The sequence below is a fragment of the Gadus morhua genome, chromosome 13 (assembly GCF_902167405.1).
Source record: "Gadus morhua chromosome 13, gadMor3.0, whole genome shotgun sequence".
Lineage (NCBI taxonomy): Eukaryota > Metazoa > Chordata > Actinopteri > Gadiformes > Gadidae > Gadus > Gadus morhua.
In genome coordinates, this window is record NC_044060.1 from 10,926,810 (window position 1) to 10,939,066 (window position 12,257).

The 12,257-nt window shown below is 46.4% G+C and overlaps 1 protein-coding gene across 1 annotated transcript in view; it reads left to right on the top strand.

The window, feature by feature from the left end:
• dlgap4b (discs, large (Drosophila) homolog-associated protein 4b) overlaps positions 1-12,257 on the top strand; it is a 104,349-nt gene that overhangs the window by 61,091 nt on the left and 31,001 nt on the right. The gene's annotated exons all lie outside the window — the stretch shown is intronic.

Sequence of the window (12,257 nt, forward strand, 5' to 3'; positions counted from 1 at the left end):
CCCAGCTTAACACACACATCAAAGGGCTTGGAGACATATGATACCATGAATGTACTCACCAAAAAGGGAGCTGAAGTTCAACAAGAATAGCAATGGCCTACAAATGCACCGCCACCGACGAAGGTACAAATATAAGATACGTTTATATAAACCTTTATCGATCCAGGAGGGCAACTCTGGGGAAATAACCGCAACAATGATGAGAATGAAACACAGCAGAGGTACGGGTAAGATGCAGAGTACAAAACCAAACCTGGCCCTAGTTATCTGCGCTTATAATATGCACACAATACGCAAGAATGAATGCAACTGACTCTTGAGACACATGCACACACACACACACACACACACACACACACACACACACACACACACAGGGGTTGTGCCAGCCATGTTGCTGTGTAAAGGAGATAAGGAAAAGCTTGAAGCACAGGCCCTATCCAAGCCCAGTAAGGCCCCTTGGAGAGGACTTCCCCCAGCAGTGGTGGTGGTGGTGGTGATAATGGTTGTGGTGATGATGTTGGTGCTGATAAATGTGTTGGTGGGGGTGTTGGTGTGTTGGTGGTGGGGGTGGTGGTGTTGAATACAATAGTTCCGTATACAGTCCACTGTGTGAATCCATACAGATGTACAATGAGTAGAAACTGAAGTACCAGGGGCAAGCTGTGTGAATTGTTTTAAAGATGCCCATCGGGGATCTGGTGTAACGTTGTTTCAAGGTTTACTGTGACCCAATTAGTTCTGTTGTTTTGTAGTCTCTGTTTTTTGGCCGACACTCACGGTTTCAACTTTGCAGTCGCTTAGTCACACTTTGTTCAAATCAGAATCTCTCTTCTCCTTATCCCACTGCCCATAAGGCTGACACGGTGGCTCCTTCTAAACGTCTGATAGGATCGCTCTAAAGCTCTGCCTTGATGTGCATCGCTGATAGCACTTTATTTCTAAATTCACCTTGGAGCAAACTATATCCCTTTATTCAGTTCCTCCGCTCCTTGCCTTGGCATTAATAAACCACACTAAGGCAGGTCCGGTCCCTGGCATGCTGCTCTGCATCTTTTATCACCGATGATCCGTACCAGGCTCTGTTTGGCCCCATGGCGTGATGCTCCCCAATGCAGCAACAACATATCATTTTGATTCGAAGACGGATTGATTTGTCTCATACACGGTACACACCGACAATGCAGTGACACAGCCGGTGGTTACGTGACACACACACACATGGAGTGGAGCTCACACAGTCAAGTGAGAGAGTGAGGGAGTGAAAGAGAGAGTGAGTGTGACTGAGTGAGAGCGCTTCAGTGAGGACCTCATGGGGGACAGGTCCCGGGCTGAACGGCGGTGTGATTGATGCATTTCCCCGGCTCTGTCTTGGGAGAAAAAAAACACTGAAGCAATTGCTATGATTCACATGCACTGTTCCGTGTTTCTCACGCAACACCCCCATTCCAGGCCTCCTGTACGTTCCTCATCTCGACACGTCCCCCCCCCCCACTCTCTCTCTCCCTTCCCTCCCACAGACCCTCACTCGCATTATAAAGGGAGCATCCTCTGCGTACGAAAAGCCTCTTACAGCCTCTTATATTAAACCGCAGCAAACAGGCATAAAAACAGCAGTTAATCTGACCGGTGTGTGTCTGTGTGCCTGTGTGTCTCCTTCTGTAATCCTATATCCTGAAACGTCATTATCAGTTCCAAAGAAATGGCCGCCATTTGGTCCCATTTACACTTTACGCTTTTATGCATGTGTGTGTGTGCGTGTTCCCAAAAAAGTACTCGACACTGTGTGGGGATTTGCATGCATTTGCGTGCATTTGTGTGTGTGTGTGTGTGTGTGTGTGTCCGTGTCCGTGTCTGTGTGTGTATTTGAAAGAGTGTACACAACCCAGTTGCCTCTGTGGATGCCCACCTGGGTTATCTGGAGTCTGCTGAGTGAACATGAGGATTTGCTGAATTCACAGAGCTTCCCCCCGGGGAGGACAGATAATATACTCTGTTTCTGTGTGAATTTTCATTAGCACTGGGCAAAGAAAAATACGACGTTTGCTAAGTGTGTGTATTACAGGGCCAGCTGGGGTGTAAACACACTGATTTCCGTGGCATCCCTTCTCTTTCAAGTCCATTTCGGTGTCCTCGTTGTCCATTCAGTCTCATTTTAATTCGTCTTTGCCCCGGACTCGAGTGTGGGGTAAAGTAGTCCTCATCCCTATTCCCTAGGCCCCATATAGTCTCAGCGGAAGCACCTTTAATATTGTATCAATTATTCAAGCTCTAATCTTTGAATCATTCTTTGGGACCATTGTGACAAATGGCCAGTGGGAAATTGGAAATAGAGTAATATGTTCCAATGTTTGAATTTTAGTGATTAAAGCCCATGTTTGATTGTGTATTCCTTATTTCACCAGCCACCATTAGTATTTGGGTATTACATTTGGCCGCCCAGCAGCTCACACACACTGTAACCTCCCAAAGGTTCATCCTACCTTTATATGCGGTGTCTCCTACCTATGCTGCTGTCTACATGACTGCTACCATGTCCCCTGCTCATCCTCTCGGGAGTTGATGGCTTGACAGACGGCCATTAGGGTATTATTATAGCGTCACGTGCGTGTGTGTGGGTGGGGGGTCGGGGGGTTGGGGGGGATTGTGACGGGAGGGATGTCTGGTTGACCCACTTGACCATAGAAACAGGGCCCAATTCCCCCACACTCAAAGATCCACGCCTGGTTGAGCAGAGTGCCAAGCTGGGAGGAGCCTATTTTTACATCATCCAGAGTCCCCCCCCCCCCCCCCCCCCCCCCTTTATACACTAAGGGAGTGACCTTTAGCCATCCCTATGGGTTGTTTGTGTGGTAGCGGGCAGTGCAGTGGTAGTGGTAGTGGTGGCTGCTGCAAGGCCACTTTGGAACACATGATGTGCGACACTTTATGGGTCGTTGTATGTTGAGCGTTCATGCCAGGGTGTGGCCGGTGAGCTCTGTGCTATCAAGGTCATTACCAGTTATACAACACTACCCTTCGCAATGTTTCCTTTCAGTCCCTCCTCTCGTTTACACACTTACCTTGATCACACACTACCTCATCATCATACATCACTCCCAATGATATATACGGTGTGTTCTTTTGTGTTGTTGAATTAAGCCTAGCTCATCAAAAGTGTATACCAAGCTCATCAAATGTTTGATGTTGTTGTTTATCACAAGTGATGAACAGCTGACACACATTTGAGCATCAATCCGATGATAATCAAGTGATTGTGGGATTTGGTCATAATAGGTGTGTGTGTGTGTGTGTGTGTGTGTGTGTGTGTGTGTGTGTGTGTGTGTGTGTGTGTGTGTGTGTGTGTGTGTGTGTGTGTGTGTGTGTGTGTGTGTGTGTGTGTGTGTGTGTGCAATTGTCTATGTGCATGCATGTGTGTGTGTTTCTGCGTATGTATGTCTGAGAGAGAACTAGGACTAACTCATGTATGCGTGCCAATTAGAAGATGTGTTTAACTTTGCATTCAATATATAGCAGGGTCTTTAATAGTCTGCATGTGCCCTGCAAGTGTTATTTATGCATGTACGAGTGTGACTATGTTTGTTATGGGGAAGGGTGGGTGTGTGTGTGTGTGTGTGTGTGTGTGTGTGTGTGTGTGTGTGTGTGTGTGTGTGTGTGTGTGTGTGTGTGTGTGTGTGTGTGTGTGTGTGTGTGTGTGTGTGTGTGTGTGTGTGTGTGTGTTGCCTGACGTCTGTTTGAATTAGCTCTCCATATTTGCCCTGAATCTAGAGATCGCAGCCACAGCTGTAGCCCCCCGACACGGCCGACTCCTCCCGCTCCTCCCCCCCGCTCCTCCCCCCGCTCCTCTCTCAGCCTCCCCCTCCCGCTCCTCCCCCCGCTCCTCTCTCAGCCTCCCCCTCTCTCTCTGCTAGGCCTCTCGCTCGGCAGCCAGGGAGCGTTGCTCAGTGCTGCTTCAGTCCCAGCTTTCAGAACAACACTCTCGGAAATCCAGGCCCCTTTACTGAGAGCTGTTTCCCTATTGGCTGAATTTGGGATTGATATCTGTTGCCCTATTGGCGGAATGTCCGACTCAGAACGGCTGATCTATTGGCTGAATGTGAGAGTTATATCTGTTGCTCTGTTGGCTGAATGTGAGAGATAGAGGCCCTGTTGGCTGAATGTGAGAGATAGAGGCCCTGTTGGCTGAATGTGAGAGATAGAGGCCCTGTTGGCTGAATGTGAGAGATAGAGGCCCTGTTGGCTGAATGTGAGAGATAGAGGCCCTGTTGGCTGAATGTGAGAGATAGAGGCCCTGTTGGCCGAATGTGAGAGTTATATCTGTTGCTCTGTTGGCTGAATGTGAGAGATAGAGGCCCTGTTGGCTGAATGTGAGAGATAGAGGCCCTGTTGGCTGAATGTGAGAGATGGATCTCTTGCCCGATTGGCTGAAGGCGAGAGATAGATTGAGTTTGGTATAGTTTGAACCTGTCAAAGGCGAGTCCCGTTCTGAAGCACCTCTCTCACATGGCTTTGTTTAGTTTTGACCAAGTGGCCAATGCCGTGGAAAATGAGACAGAGGTTTTATTCCAAATGTTCCGTCCTTCCTCAACTCAATTGAACCTTAATACCAGCCCAAATCCACTCCTAAACCCTCCTCAACTCAACTCAACTTTAATCCCAGTCCCAATCAACAGTACCAACCCTCCCAACTCAACTCAACTCAACTCATCCCCAATTTAAACCAAGTCCCAATCCATAGTCTTAACCCCCCTCAACTCAAACTTAATCCCAGTTCCAATCCACAGTCCTAACCCACCTCAATTCTGCTCAACCTTAAACCCAGCCCCAATTAACAGTACCAACCCTCCTCAACTCAACTCATCCTTAAACCCAGCCCCATCCACAGTCCTAAACCCTCCTCAACTCTACTCAACCTTAAACCCAGCCCCAATCCACATCCCTAACCCTCCTTACCGTATATATCCTGTCACATAAGCAGTCGATTGATGTTGATGCTGATGATTGGGGTAAGGGGCTGTGCAAACAGAGATGCATGCTGGGAAATGCTGCTGCCTGAAGCCTGCAATTTTATAGTATGGCCCCCTGAAGTGACGTTAAAGCTCCTAACGACAGTCACACAAACCGGAATGCCCTTCATGATGACGCTGGGGATCTCCTTGGGGTAGTTTTAAGAACAACAAGTCGTGATGGCTTGTCTTCTTAGCTATTGGAACGTAACCCAGAGCGAAAGTTTAATTTAAGCCATTATATTATCATTATTATTTCAATCAAGCAGCCTCGGTCAATGTTCTGTGCTGATCTTATGAGGCTGTGTTGCTGCCTGGTAAATCAAAGAGCAGAAACATTCAGCTGCAGACAACTTAGTGGGGAAACTGTTATGTGTCTGGAGTGCTGAACGAATCGTTTTGTTCCCTGACTCTACCAGATGTTTCCCTTTCCCAGAGATTTCACACAGTCACTTCAAAACCGACAGCTCTTTGGGCCAGATGTGGTCATGACCACCACTGCCTTCTGAAAAATGAGGGTTGAAGGTCAGACGTAGTAATCCACGTTTAAATATGCACATTTTACTGACCTGTTTTGAATTCAACTTCAGATAACGCTAAGCTTATGCTCAAGATAATGATGACATTTAGATTGCTGATCTGAAATCAGACATATACATGTTTCAATGACGGATACATTACTAGGAGATTTATGGCCGGTATCAGGAGGATTGACAATATATTATCAATCATCAATTCTACAGAATTTATGCAAATTCTTCCAATATCACTCCCTTTTTCTATTACAAGAACTCTGTAGTGTCTGTTCTGCAGGTCTTTCCATTCCTAGTTCTATATTAATATAAATGTAAACACTACTACTCCTATATCTTGGATTTTTCCTCTGCTGATATGTGGGTTATTGTTCTTATTGTTCTTAGTGTTGTAGATACTGGTGGGAGCTTTACTTGTTTCTAACCCTGAATCGTACAATTCACATTTTTGCTTTCCTTTCCATTTTATTACCCTCGCTTGTAAGGAATCTGACAGAAATGTTATACTGCGACATATATCTAGCTTTTACTTCTCCTTAATTACATACAACAAATATGTATTTACTATAATACAAAATCAATTCTTTGATGTTTATTTTTATTTTTTATTTTCTTATAAAGATCTAATGCTGGTTTTACGAAGATTCACGCGATCACAATGGTTGTTGCTTTTGCTTTTCTGATCTCCCCCCCCCCACCATGATGGGTTGTGTGATCTGGAAATACATTCACAGCGTGCATGATGAGGTTTTTCTTGAGGGAATGACAGAATGTCCTTATGTTTGCACCCCGATGAGCTCCAAGGTCATATCCAAGGACACAATAAACACACAGGGCCCACAATGGGCCCTCATTAGTAACACAAAGCCAATGGTTTCAAAAAGCATGATGCATTTCTATAAAAAATAAAGTATGACCTTCATTTAACCTGTTCTATCCCGACCCGACAGAATTGTGTTTTCACTGCAGTCAGTGGTTTTGCCATAAGCTCATCCGAAGTATCGGAATCGCAGCAAACCGAACAGCGGGTATCAGATGACTTTCCCCACAGTGTCACGTTATGTCGCACAGCGCGGAAGGTTCTCGTCCGAAATATCCGTCCCTCTATGTGTCTGCAGCGTGAGTGTCTCTCCTAGCGTGACTTCCTATCTAGCTCACGGGGGCTTCATGGATGGCCTAAAATGAGTGGGTCATCCATCAGACACGAGTGGTAAATTTATAGCATTGAAAGTAGGCCAGGGCGCTGCACCGATGGAATAAATAGAGTGTAATTAGGGCAAGGTTAAATGTCTGCTTCACATGTAACGTATACGGACCAGCCACCACGGAGACACCCAGATGTGTGCACTGCACACGCACCAGCACTTGCACTTTCAATACCCAGGTATTTACCAAAATAATCAGTTGTTGAGCATCCACTTATGACTATGAGCCCTGTTTACAGGCGCTCCCATTCAAAGTCTAGGGTGATCAATTATTGATTGACTTGCATAACAAGAAAACAATAAAAAAGCCTCAACAAAGACCAAAGCCGCCTTGAAGACTTGAACATAGTCCTCTAACAATCTTTGTGTTCATCCTTGTAATTTCTTTCCCCCCCCCCCCCCCCCACAGCTCCCGGTACCGGAACAATCCTCATATTGGGGATGTATCTTTGAGAGAATCTTTAGCCCAAAATTACAATATTTCCTTCAGAAAAGAACTCTTTGTACTGTTCATTGAGAATCCTTTGTTGTCAAATGAACTCTTTCTGTCTCTCTATCTTGCTCGCTTTCCCCATCCTCTCTCTCTCTCTCTCTCTCTCTCTCTCTCTCTCTCTCTCTCTCTCTCTCTCTCTCTCTCTCTCTCTCTCTCTCTCTCTCTCTCTCTCCCCCTCCCTGAAGCCCTTTCCTTGTGTTTAATCCCTCCATCTCCGCCTCCTCCTCCTCCTGGATCTTCTCTTCCCTCTTCCCTCTACCCACGAGCTTCAGATCACAGCACATTTGCACAATATTTACACCCTGTGCTCCCCCAACCCCCAACCCCCAACCCCACTTTCCAACAGGGAATGTGAAGTTCTGTCATGCTAGGAGACGGAACCAACAGGCCGAAAGAGGCAGAAACCTCTAAACATGGAGCATTCGCCATGGCGTTGAACGTAGTGTGACGTCAACTCTCCCCCTTCCCTCCTGTGCTCTCTCTTTCTTTAAATAGATCATGTTATCCTTTTTTTCTCTCTCTCTCTCTCTCTCTCTCTCTCTCTCTCTCTCTCTCTCTCTCTCTCTCTCTCAACTTCTGTTTTTGCAGGAGCGCACACTGTCTGCCTTTCATTTTCCAATCTCCCTCAGAACACACGTCTCCCACGTGTGATCTACAGCTGCAGATCAACTGTGTGTTGTTGTGTGTTGCACAGCTGTAGGTACACACTCAAAGGGGCGTGGTGGATGGAACAGGGGAGCGTAGGTCCTTGGATTCCGTAGATCACTATATTTGTTAGGATATAGCTTCGCTCTGAACCAAGCGAGTTGGTTTATTGGTTCACATAAATAATCATGGCTCAATAAATGCACCAAATTCCAATTAACTCTCACATAACTTTCGTTCCCCCAGAATGGTAACCTCCCTGCCAACTCTCTGGCTCGTCTTTTTGGAATGATCTCTGTTCATGTCACGTTCGAAAGTCTTGTTGAAATGGGTTGAATGAATGAGTAGACTAAATAGAGTATTTCAGCAAATGCTCACACATGCAAACACATTACTCCCTCTCTCTCTCTCTTTCACATGAACATTCACACGCACGCAAGCAAGCACACACACACACACACATACACACACACGCACACGCACGCACATACGCACACATAAACAGGGCAGTGCTTTAAGCCTATGAAGCAGATGGAATCTGGGCCTAACAGACTGTGCTACGTTCTGACTAACTGCCCTGCATTTATGTTGTGCTACTGCATGGGTGGTCCAGGCAACCAAGATTCTTGCTAATGCAGGGTCAATGCATTGAGTTATAGCACAGCTTTTTGTTTGGAAACCTTTAGTGTCGAGTATTGGGGGCAATGATACCCATGTATGGATTTGGGCGGCCATACTTTTAGGATATTTGGAAGTGTAAATCCTGAATTGGATTATGAACATGAAATTCATATGGTTTTCATAATTAATCATGTACAGAGTGTTTTGATGTTCCCACTTTTGTGTTATGTTGTGTTCATGGTGCTCGCACAGGTTTTATACGTTGTTGGTGATAGACTGGAAGACTTGATTGATTCTGCATGTATTTGAATGTATAACGCTGTGCAATGAATGCTGCAACACAGCACTTGGTAATTAACTATATGCACATGTGTCTCCCTCTGGAGAATGTGTGTGCAGTGCACATCAATGTCCCTTAAAACCTGACGTCAATAGAACTGGGTGTGGTCGCCCTCTTTTGGTGAACAGGGTGTACTGCTGCTGCTTGTGACCCTGACGGCCGGGGCAGAGAGAGAGAGAGAGAACATGGTAATCTTTGAGTTGGTGGCGTGGTGACGGTAAAGGGACTAAGGTCATGAGTTGGACTGTGTTCCAAACTCCCCAGGAGACCCAGATGGCAGCTCTCCAGTCACCAGAAGCCCCTAGCTAGGTGTAAACCAAACACATGCGCACAAACGCAGGATTAGAAGCATGCACAATCGCACACACATGCATGAACAGACAGACAGAGACACACAAGCGCACACACACACACACACACACACACACACACACACACACATATGCACATACGCATACACAAACGCCATGTTTCTTGCTGTATATCAACAGGCAAAGTAGTTTGTATACATGTGAGTATGATAAGAGAACACACACGTCTAGCTACTGCTACCGCTTTTCGGAATTTCAGAACATCTTAACACCCTGTAACACCCAGCAGGAGTTTTGGCCCCACATAACCACTATTATATTCAATATGACCACTAGGAGTCAATTTCACATACATAAGATCCAGCCCCTTTTGTGGTCTGGGAAGGCCTCTGTGGCGACATTCAGCTTCTATGAGAGTGGCAGCGTTGTCAGTCCCTTCCCCGGGACAACCAACAAGCCCTGGTTCACTGGCTAGTGAACGAGAGATCCGGGTGTCAGTCCAGAGGGGAAGAGGGTGTAGGGGGTAGGAGGTAGGAAGTCGGCTAGGGACAGTGTCAAGGAGGGAGAGAATGGAGAGAGGCATGCCAAAGCTGAGTAAATGCTGGGCTTGGATTTTGGGCACAGGTTATTTGACTCAGAGTGCAAAGAACGTTTCAACAGTATTCACAGTCAATGACAGTGCTCCCACTTGGCGACTACCATTGACTCGGATCCATAACGTCCAGCACTGCTCAGTGCCACTCAGTGCCAGCCATTATCTTTTTTCCAATAAAAAGACCTGGAAATCGATGGCTCTGATGCACGGGGAGGGGGACATTTTCTCCCATGCTGTGAAGCCAGCAGGAGATTTTGGACTCCCTACCTCCATCCCATTCACACTTCTGCAGTGCAGAAGTTCAGCACTGTGGGCTGACCACGAGGAGGGGTCTAGACCTAGTTGATAACCTCTTACGTTACCGTGGCTCACAAGAATTTGGAAGACTTGGTTTCCAGGTTTCTGTAATATAGCACACTCTGAACATTTGTCTATACTCTGTATACGTATGATAACACTACACTATGTATACTGGGCACATGCAATTCCTACCACTTCCCTTGGGGATTAATAAAGCATTAGCCTATCTTCAACATTTCTAAAGCCGTAGCAGCTCAGTGTTTTGTTCAAAAACATTGAAATGCTTCAGTATTTTTGCGGTCAGAAAGTGGAATTCCAAGGTTGCCTCTGTGGTATTAATATGCAGTTTTCTGTCTGGCGGTTTGAGCCAGACTGGTTGACACATTAAGAAGGCTATGTTAAGCCTAAGTGGCGTGTCACAGAGAAGATGAGACAGCTAATATGCTGTTAAAGGATTTAGAGGATTCGACCCTATCAGAGGAGATGGCACTCAGAGAGCCTCTGTTAATGACATTGGTCCGTGCCTTCAGCTAGCTTGCAGCGGGGGGGGTTATCCTTGCTGGCCTGTAATTTACACTGATGCATTTGTCTCATGGCTTAGTATCATGTCATACAGGTGTACTGGTTAATGAATAGGTTTGTGTACGTGTATGTGTGCCTCATTTTAGACACGTATTCATCAAAATAAACCCAAAATATGGCATTGAAACCTTCATAACGCCATATTGTACACCGATGTGTTTCATTACGCTTTCGGTTTTAATGAAATGACGACACAGAGCGGTAGTTCTGATCATTCTTTGGGTGCATGTGTGTGGACACTCATTCCCTCCTGTTCTCCTGTATCACCCTCAGCCAGCAGAAGAAGGCTGTTGGATTTGCGTCAGTAAACAACTCCTGGAGGGGGAACCGACCTGGAGGCCCTAGCGTAATGTTAAGGGTTAACCCTTAGCAAGTTTACCATCCAACCTGTTCCATGGCAAGAAAGCAGCATCGCAGCTGACGCCTCGCCAAGCCGGGCCCTGGCGTGGGCAGCCTCAGTGGGGGCCCAGCCATTGGTGGCTGCCCACACCTGCCACCCACTGTTCCAATCTTGTCCAGTGGCTTCACTCTAAAAAGCCTGGGCTAGTTAAGACAGGACAGGAGAGTGGAGCCCAGTGCCAGCAATGACCACTGGAGGAGAGAGAGAGAGAGAGAGAGAGAGAGAGAGAGAGAGAGAGAGAGAGAGAGAGAGAGAGAGAGAGAGAGAGAGAGAGAGAGAGAGAGAGAGAGAGAGAGAGAGAGAGAGAGAGAGAGAGAGAGAGAGAGAGAGAGAGAGAGAGAGAGAGAGAGAGAGAGAGAGAGAGAGATGGGGAAAGAGATACATTTGAGGGAGGGATGGGGAAAGATGGGGAAAGAGATAAATTTGAGGGAGAGAGATAGAGCATGAGGATAGAGAGAAGGGGGATAGAGAAAGTATAGATACTAGAGAGAGACAGATGGGCAGAGAGAGAATGCTACCGGTCGGACATAAGCTAACCTGCGGGAACCCATAAGACCCAGGCAGTCTTCTATTGAGCGCCGGGTTATCAGCTAGCAGCAGACGTGGGGCGGAGGCTCCTTTGATGTGGAGCCTGAGAATAGATGGAGCTCTCACTGACTGGCAGGCAGATTACAAGGATGTATGATATCACTCCCTTACACATTCAATGCATAACACTGCTCCGACTCTCTCTGACAAATCTCACTGAGTTTGAGCCGGCCAGGAAGATATTCTCAAAGCTGTCTCTTCACACAGTGGGGCTCAGTAGGATACCTGTTATGTTTTACCAAAGATCTATTCAACCGCTAATTACCCAGGGTTAGCTTCAACCTGCTTACCAAGGGTAAACTGTAGCTATCGCAAATGTTTATCTTTAAGTCGATAAAACAGAAAATACGACAAAAGGGCTTTCGTCCTTGGGCATTATAGTTTGCCCTGACTAATTTATCCTTAAGAAAAACATAGGCAAAAACATGTGTTTTCTATATGAGAAACACTTTCAATGTATCCTTCTGTAACCTCTGTACCTCTGGAGCTACAGTCCAGCAATAGTTCATTCAACATGATGCTCAGCCCACCTTCAGCTTTGCTGCATTGTGTGTGTGTGTGTGTGTGTGTGTGTGTGTGTGTGTGTGTGTGTGTGTGTGTGTGTGTGTGTGTGTGTGTGTGTGTGTGTGTGTGTGTGT